This window comes from Mesoplodon mirus, assembly GCF_964341445.2.
Source record: "Mesoplodon mirus genome assembly, chromosome: X".
In the NCBI taxonomy this organism is placed as follows: Eukaryota; Metazoa; Chordata; class Mammalia; order Artiodactyla; family Ziphiidae; genus Mesoplodon; species Mesoplodon mirus.
Genome location: NC_138981.1, coordinates 26,295,223 through 26,303,329, shown reverse-complemented (window position 1 = coordinate 26,303,329; position 8,107 = coordinate 26,295,223). Strand labels below are relative to the sequence as shown.

Below are 8,107 nucleotides of genomic sequence, written 5' to 3'. Positions count from 1 at the left end.
GAGTTCAGTTCAGAAGCAAAGGAAAATTTTATTCTTTGATCAAAGAAGAGACCTGCGAGCTACATGTTCTCCTTGACAGGCGGTGGGCGGGGCTGCTTTATAGGGATCTCATCAACGGGGAGGGGGCGGAGCTCTTGCTGGGCAGGCAAAGCCACAGGTGTGCTGCTCAGGCTCCAGATGGCAAGCGTCTCTGAACCTGGCCCGACACCGCCGCCGCCATCTTGAGTCGCAGTGTCTGGCGTGCTGAGCTGAGATGTACAGGCATCGGTTCCGCCCTGTGGGAACTCTAACGCGACGTGTTAGATGGAAGGCCTCTGTACACAGCCCCCTACAGGCAAGTAAAACTAAAGTTACACCTTATCACCTAGATTCCATCTTATTTTTCCCGGAGACCCCAGTGGACAATGAGGGTGACACACCCCTCCTCTGCCTTTTGTCCTCATTCTCGAGGGGCGCTGAGGGGCGCTGTCCTGGTCCATCTTGTGTAACTTTCTTGCTGAGTGTGGGCATCATCCTAACCGCGGGTGGAGGAGCAGAACTTCTCCCAGCTGCTCTTAGTTCTGTTAGCTTGGCCCCAGGCTTTGGCACTACCTGTTCCTATCCCTTTGCGACCACCATTTGTCTAACATTTTGGAGACAAAGGACAGCAGACAATTTAAGATACATGGTCCAAATATCAACAAGAGAACAATGGTTATTAAGGGGCCCAGGAAAAGTAGAAACCAGTGGCGCTGGGGAGGGCTTGTTTTACCCCACTCCACATTTGTTCAGCCGGATGAGGCTGGCTGCCTTCTGTCTGCCAAGTTGCTGTTTCCAGTAGCCTGTCTGCACTTTTCTTCAGTCAGGCCACTTGCATTGAAATAAAAGCAACATGACATATTGCCCAGGGCACAGACCCCTTCCTGGTCAGCTAACAGATCCTAAAATCTCTACTGCTTGGCAAGGCATATAGGGTTATTTCTTTTTTGCCATTTTTCAGAAAAGAAGTTTTAGGTCACAGAGAGGTTCACAAGAGTAGTCGGGGCCTGGGGGGTGGGGGGTCCGTTGTCTCTGGTTGTTTCTCTGGAGGTTGGGAATTAAGGGCCTCTTCACTCGAGTGTGATGTCCCCACGGAATGATCCCTGCAACTTCAGGGCAGAATGGATGGTTAGGATCACCCAGTGGGGTCCATTCCCCTTAGGAGTGAGCTGATCTTTCGGGTTTTTAGATTTATCTTTAATTTATCCCTTGGGGCTAACCGCATGTGGAGCAGGGCAATTGGAAACAACTTAATCCAATTTTCTTGAGTTTAATGCTTCTATCCACCCAGAAAACTTGTCTACTAGCACCAAGAGATATCTGAAATTGCTCGGTACTCCCTGCATGACAGTGAAATCAATCTGCCAACCTTCTCTAGGATATGTCCCTCTGGTTTGAATGGCTGAATCTGGGAGGGCCAGGGCCGGGGCCTGAAGTAATTGCTTTTTCACTTGTTGAAAGGCACCTTTGCATTTTGAATTCCATTCCAAAGGATCATCATCTGTTTCTTTTAACTTTTCATATAGTGTCCTAGCTATTAGACCATAGTTACGGATCCATATGTGGAAAAACTCGGCCATCCCCAGGAAACCCCTAAGCTATTTCTACGTTTAGGTGGGGTGAGGCTGCAAATGGCTTCTTTCCTTTCCGGGGGTGGGCTTCTCTGACCTTCTGTGAGAGTGAAGCCTAGGGGGGTCATCCTGGTTTGTGATATGTGAGCCTTTATCTTGGACACCTAATATCCTTTATCGGCTAGGTGGTTCAGAGTAACTACAGTATTTTTGTCAGAGGATTCCTTAGTAGGGCTGGTTATCAGATTGTTGTCGACATACTGGAGGAGGGTTCCCTCCTCCAGATGTAGATCTTTTAGGTGTTTAGCTAAGTTTTCTCCAAAGATAGTGGTGGAATTTTTGAACCTTTGGGGCAGGACTGTCCAAGGGTCTTTTTGTGTGTTTGGATCCTGCCACTCAAAAGCAAAAATTTTCTTCCCTGACACTCCCATAATTTTACAACTCTTGTGACTGAGTTTGCCTAATCTGGTATTCAGAACTGAGTAAGTGGCACTGGTGTTGACTAAGAATTCAACAGGCTTTCCCCCATGTCCAATGTCAGTCAGGGCTCCTCAGGGGTCAATTGAAGTGCCAGTTGAGGAGCCCCCTGGCCCCCATCATTCTTTATCTATTTGGACAATCTGCCTTCGACGATAGTGGCCGGGATCTGCCATTTCCATCCCTCTTTGGGCATTCTCTCTTCCCCCGTCCCCCTTGTTTACATATGGTACACTGATTGGGCCCTAGTTTCCTTGGCTTGCTTGCCATCTCTCAGTGGGGGCCTGAGGTCACTCACCAGAGTCAAGAGTCTCCGTGGGCAGTTAGTCCAGATTCTTGTGCTGACCAGTTGACATTGGACGGCAACAGCCAGTAGTTGGGTCTCTGGGCCTTTTTATCCTCTGACTTTTTCTCCTCTATATTTCAGTTATTAAACACCCAGTAGGCAGCCTTAACCAGGCAAAAGGTAGGGGTATCTGGTTCTATTTCCAGTTTCTGAAGTTTATGCCTAATGTCGGGGGCACTTTGGGAAATGAAATAGGACCTCAGGATTGCCTTCCCTTCCACTAACTCATGTTCGGTGATAGTATAGATTTGGAGGCATCCCCTGAGGCTCTAGGAATGCAGAAGTGTTTTCTGTTGGCTCCTGATTGATTCCTTTATCCTATTCCACTTGACAGGTTTCTTTCCTGCTGCCTGGATTCCCTTTAGGATCATATTTTTATAATGGGTCAGCCTCTGTCTTACACCCCCTTCCCCTTTGTCTCGGTGGTCCCAGTTGGGTTTGTTATCTGGGACTACTTGACTCCCCGGTCTGAAAATAGCATGATCTGCGCTGTTTCTCTTTCTCTTTGTCTGCTTCGTCTCAGGCTTCTGAAAAGACCGTGGCCTTTTCTTCCTGTTAGGAGTACATTGAGGAGGCTCTAGATGTTAGCCAGGTGGGGTCATGGATCTGCAAGCTTCCCCTAATTAGATTCAGGAACACTTCCGGATCTTCCCTCAACCCCTTTACTATGAGTTTTCCAGTTATACAGATCAGAAGTGGTAAATGGGATGCATATACCTGGATGAATCCTTCTCCACTGGGGACCTGCCTCAAAGGGAGTACTTTTCCTGGTGGGTTGTTGGACCCTGGCTGGTAATTAGTTCTGCTTTGTGTACTTGCTGAACTGGGATCTGGGGGGGTGGGGCTGGTATGGAGGGGGCCCCTCGGGCCTGTGGCCCAAATCAGGACATATGAAGGAAGGGGGTAGGGAAGGAGCAGTAGAAGGGCTAGAGAGGGGATCAAGGAGGTTCTCAAGGGGAGAGTGAAGGACTGGTATTACATCAGTGGAAGAGAGCCCACATCCCTTTTGAAGGCTTTTGTTCTGATACAAGGCCATAAAAAACTGGACATAGGGAATTTCATCCCATTTCTTTTGTCTCTGGCATAGCAGGTCCAATTGTAAAATGGTGTTCTAATTAAAAGGCCCACTGATGGGCCAAATTTCCCCATCTTCCAGCCGGTATTGGAGGCAGGCTGTATTACATAGGAAGATTAAATGTTTTCGGTCAGGGGGTGACACCTGAAAAATTCCCATCTGCAGGATGCACCCTAATGGGCTATCCTTAGGTATGGTGGACGTTTGGTTCCCCATACCTTAGATGTTCTGTTTTGGATTTGTTGCCAACTACTGAGGGGGGTGGTTGGAGTGATTTGTTGGCACACAAATGCCACAAGATTTGATCCAAATGAGATTTCTGGTTTGGGAAATTTGGAACCAGCCCCAAACTGTTGATGGATTCCTCAAGAGAAAAAAACTAGGAGGCATCCAAATAGCATGGACTCTGTTATAACTGGGGGTCCCCCTTGAATGTGTAATGGGCTGTGCTTGGGATAGTTAGTCTCTCCTCAGTCAGAATGTCCCACAGGGGTTTGGACAGGCCTGCCTCTGGGCCAGAGCAGCTTAGCCATGTCACTTCCTGACCACCTTGGTCCCTTAGGGAGTGGCACAGCTGTCTGAGGCAGGGCTCTTGTCTTTCCTCCTTTCGGCCGAAAGGAGTTTTCTGACTTCCCACCAGGTGAGATCTAAAAGCACGAGGGAGTCCCACAGGGTACTCACCAGATCACTGGAGTAGCTGGTGTTCTGTGCAGATACCGGGAGGAGAGCCCGTGGAACCTCAGTCGGTAAAGAATCACCCAAGGTTCGCCTCCCAAGCAGAGTGGGGAGGAGAGGTCGGGCAGTGGGTGTTTCCTGTTCTTGCCAGCAGCTCACAGGGCTTCCCAGTAATGGTCTTGTGAGTGGCTCACGGGGCTCCCCAGCCCAGTTCAGACAAACTAGCACTGACCAGAAGAGATCAAGACCCCGGTCGCATACCTACCTTGGGACCCTTTCACATTTGGGCGTCTTCGGTGCCTTTTCCTGAACTCAGATCGAGCATCCTCATTCTGTTTTGTCAGGTGGTCCTTATTACCTGGGCCTTGTTCTGGTCTCACCTCTTGGCTCACGGGGCTGCCCACTTTCCTTTACCACACTGAATGTGACTACGGAGAATGCTACTGTTGACCCCTGGAGGAGGGCAAAAAGCCCTGGTACGGTCACTACTGCCTTGTACAGGGGTCAAGAGGTCAGCACTACTGGTGAGACAGCGGACAAGACTGCCGTGGTTCCCTCTAGTCCACAGATCCTCACCGTCCCCAGGCGTCCGGTACCGAGGGAAGGCCAGCCAGAGGCAGCGGGCAGATAGGCACTGAGTTTCAGGCTCTGATCCCCAAGGATGCCAGAGTATGATCCCCTCAAGGGCGTGCAGTCCAGATTACTCTGGGGGCTACGCTGTGTGTGCACCCCACCCAGGTATCAGGTTGCTGGGCAGAGTTGCTTTGATTTGGCAAAGGCTGCCAAATCAAAGCAACCCGTCAGAGTGTCCTCAAAGACCAGAGTCAGCCATCTTCACGTGAACCTCCCAAAGCCTCCGCTGTCCTCCCACGGCAGTCTAGTGGATAGATACAGGCAAAAAGGCCATGGTCTGTTGCTTCATGGTCACCGAAATTTGTTACTGACCCTTTCAAGCTGGACCCCAACAAGGGTCCTCCTGCCTGGTGTCACTCGAGCCAGTAGAACAAGACCAAGTTTGATTCAGAAGCAAAGGAAAGTTTCATTCTTTGATCAAAGAATGGAGAGGTCTGAGCTCATGCCTTAAAGCACACCCTCTCCCTAACAGGCCTGCATTATAGGGTTTTCATCAGTGGCAGAGGGAGGAGTGGAGTCCTTGCAGGTTGGGCACAGTCGTGTTGTTCACAGTGCTCCAGATCAAGGTGCTGGATGCAGCATCTCCACACTTGGTACACTGTTGCCATCTTCAATTGAGATGTCATATGCAGCACTTTTGCACACGCCCCACCCCCCCACCCCCCAGCCCGATTGTGGTGTCTGCAGCGTGGTTCTCAGAACTCTGATCCAACATGTTAGGTGCAAGGCCCCTACACATGACCCTCCTATAGGCAAGTAAAACTAGACTAAGCACAAAAGAAGAGGTTAGGCCGTATCTTCTCATCTAGATTCCCATCTTATTTTTCCCGGGGACCCCAGTGGGCTTTGCCGGTGACAGAAGCACATGAGAAGGACACTGAATTTCTGTGCATCAGATCAATTTCTTCTTATTTTCTGTAACAGTGTTAGGAGTAATCTCTCTTAAAAACTCATATATACCTCAGACAGATTGTAAATTCATATAACCATTTAGTAAGGTATTTGGCCACAGTTTCACAAGTGTTTTGAACTGACATTTTAAATTGCTTATTTTGATCCGGTACTTCCACATCTAGGAATTTCCCTAGATAACAGTTTTGTGCACAAAGAATATTCGCTTCGGTACTGCTTATGATTATGAGTCAGTGCCACAACTACATAATACTATGCTGTCTTTAAGGTGATGCTGTGGAACATATTTAATGGCAATGAATGTTTTAAATAATATATTAAATGAAAACAATTACAAATTAAAATAGATAACATTATCTCACTTTTGAAAGAAAAGTGTGTGTATGTGTGTAGAAAATGTCATATATGTATATATATACATATATACTGAATATATGTATATGTATTTCTTCAGAGTGGTTACCTCTAGATGGTAATACTGAGAAAAAAATTTTTTAAATTATCCATATTTCATTTTATGTGTATATATATATATATATATTCTTCCTGACAATAGACTAATCTTTTTTGTTTTGATATTTTATAAAAGCCATTTTACTTCATATTTATCCATAGAGTTCCTTATAAAATTATTTATACACCTGCTTCCCTACAGAGGCAAATATTGAAACATGTTAAATTAACTTTCTCTCTTTCTCTCCTCCCTCCTCTCCCTCTCTCACTTCTTCACTTTTGGCACCTCTCTTTGGCCTATCATGGTAATAGTCAAAATCCCCAGAATGCGTCATAAAATCTAGCTCCAAGTATCTTAAATATTTCTTGCAATTGATTTTGGAGTTACCAAAATTTAAAAATATTCATTCATTCTATTTCTGGTATAATCAAAACATTTCCATGATTGGTCTTAATTGCAATTTTATTTTCCCACCTTATCTTAGCTAGAAAACACCCTTGCCAATTTTATTACAGTGTAATAAAAACTGAGTCTCATGTAAGTTTCCAGACATCCCAGGAGGTGGTTTTTTAAACAAAACTTACACAGTATTTCTGTGACTCTCTTGCCACACCGTAAATGAAACATTTCTCACTGATATTGTCCTCTATTATATGAGAAGTGGTTATTAACATTTCTCTAGATCTAGGACATAGATTTCTTTTCAATGTTAATTGGCAGGTCAGTGAAACTTGGTCATTCTACTTTCCCAGAAGTGAAGCACTTTTAAATCTCTTTTTATTATTCTCGTTCTAATTTAATGTATCTAAATATTTTCCTGAATTTTGGTACTAATATGAATTTCAATAATTATTAATCACCTACAGCAAGATAGCATAATACCAGGAACATTGGGAAAACACAGATAAACAGGAAAAAAATTGTATTAGTTGAAACTGATTATTGCTTCATTCTGGGACATAGCCTCATTAATATCTCTTCTAGCAGCCTTCCCTGCATGGCTACTCCCTCATATGGAGAAACAATCCAACCTACTGGCTCTAAGTCAGTTATCCTTAAACTATTTCAGGGTGCTCACAGACACCTGCCATTTTACTAATGTTATAAACAAGGTCAAATGCACATTTTATCTGGTAAAATATGTTTTCAGCAGATTCTCTGAAGCAGTGGTTCTTAAACCTGAACACATTAGGAGTATCTAAGGAATTTTTAGAAATTACCTATGCCAGCAACTCATCCCGGACCAAATAAATTGTGATCTCTGGAGATGCTCTAATGGTTCAGATTCAGAAAAATCTTAAAGGTGCCATTCTAGATGATGGAGTCCATATTAATGGTGAGCCATGATATACTAGGTATGCAAAACCCTGCCAACACAGGGTCTTATCTCCCCAAGTACTCCATTCCAAATGTTGTGATTGGCAGCAAAATATGAATTTCCTCTTCTTATGTATGCTAAAATCCATCCTAAAGGAGAAGACTTGAGAAGGTTGGAGGCGGGGTGTGTATTTGTGTGTGTGTGTGTATGAATTCACCTGACCAGATGCTGCAGTAGCATGATTTCTGTCTCAGATATTGACTCTCCTTGATTTGTAATTGACCTTTAGAGAGAGAGGGGCTACAGGCTGAAGGGCAAGGATGATCCTTCTACTTGTGCATTGAATACATAAGAGCTTCAACTCAATGAGGACCCCAGAGAATGCAATGTCCTTTGGATACTCAGAGATGCTGTGACATCAGGTACAAGAGATAGCAAGATAGGGTTCAGTATCAACATTTCCCGGAGGACTGAGTGGCAGCTTCAGCCTGCTGGGGAAGAGTTGATTCTCAAGTGCTGTTGCAGGCCATGAGCATCAGTGAAAAGGTCTGAGGTTGAGAAATGGAAGAGGGCTTCTCATGAGTACATTTGAGACCCTCACTGGGGACATACAAATGTAACATGGAAA

General features: G+C 45.5%; 1 pseudogene across 1 annotated transcript in view; it reads left to right on the top strand.

The window, feature by feature from the left end:
- Positions 1-5,414: 5,414 nt before the first annotated feature.
- The window catches only part of LOC309796143 (large ribosomal subunit protein eL15-like), a 118,824-nt pseudogene continuing 116,131 nt past the window's right edge, over positions 5,415-8,107 (top strand). The window contains exon 1 of the transcript in view: positions 5,415-5,547. The product of the transcript in view is annotated as a large ribosomal subunit protein eL15-like (transcript). The remainder of the gene's footprint in view (positions 5,548-8,107) is intronic.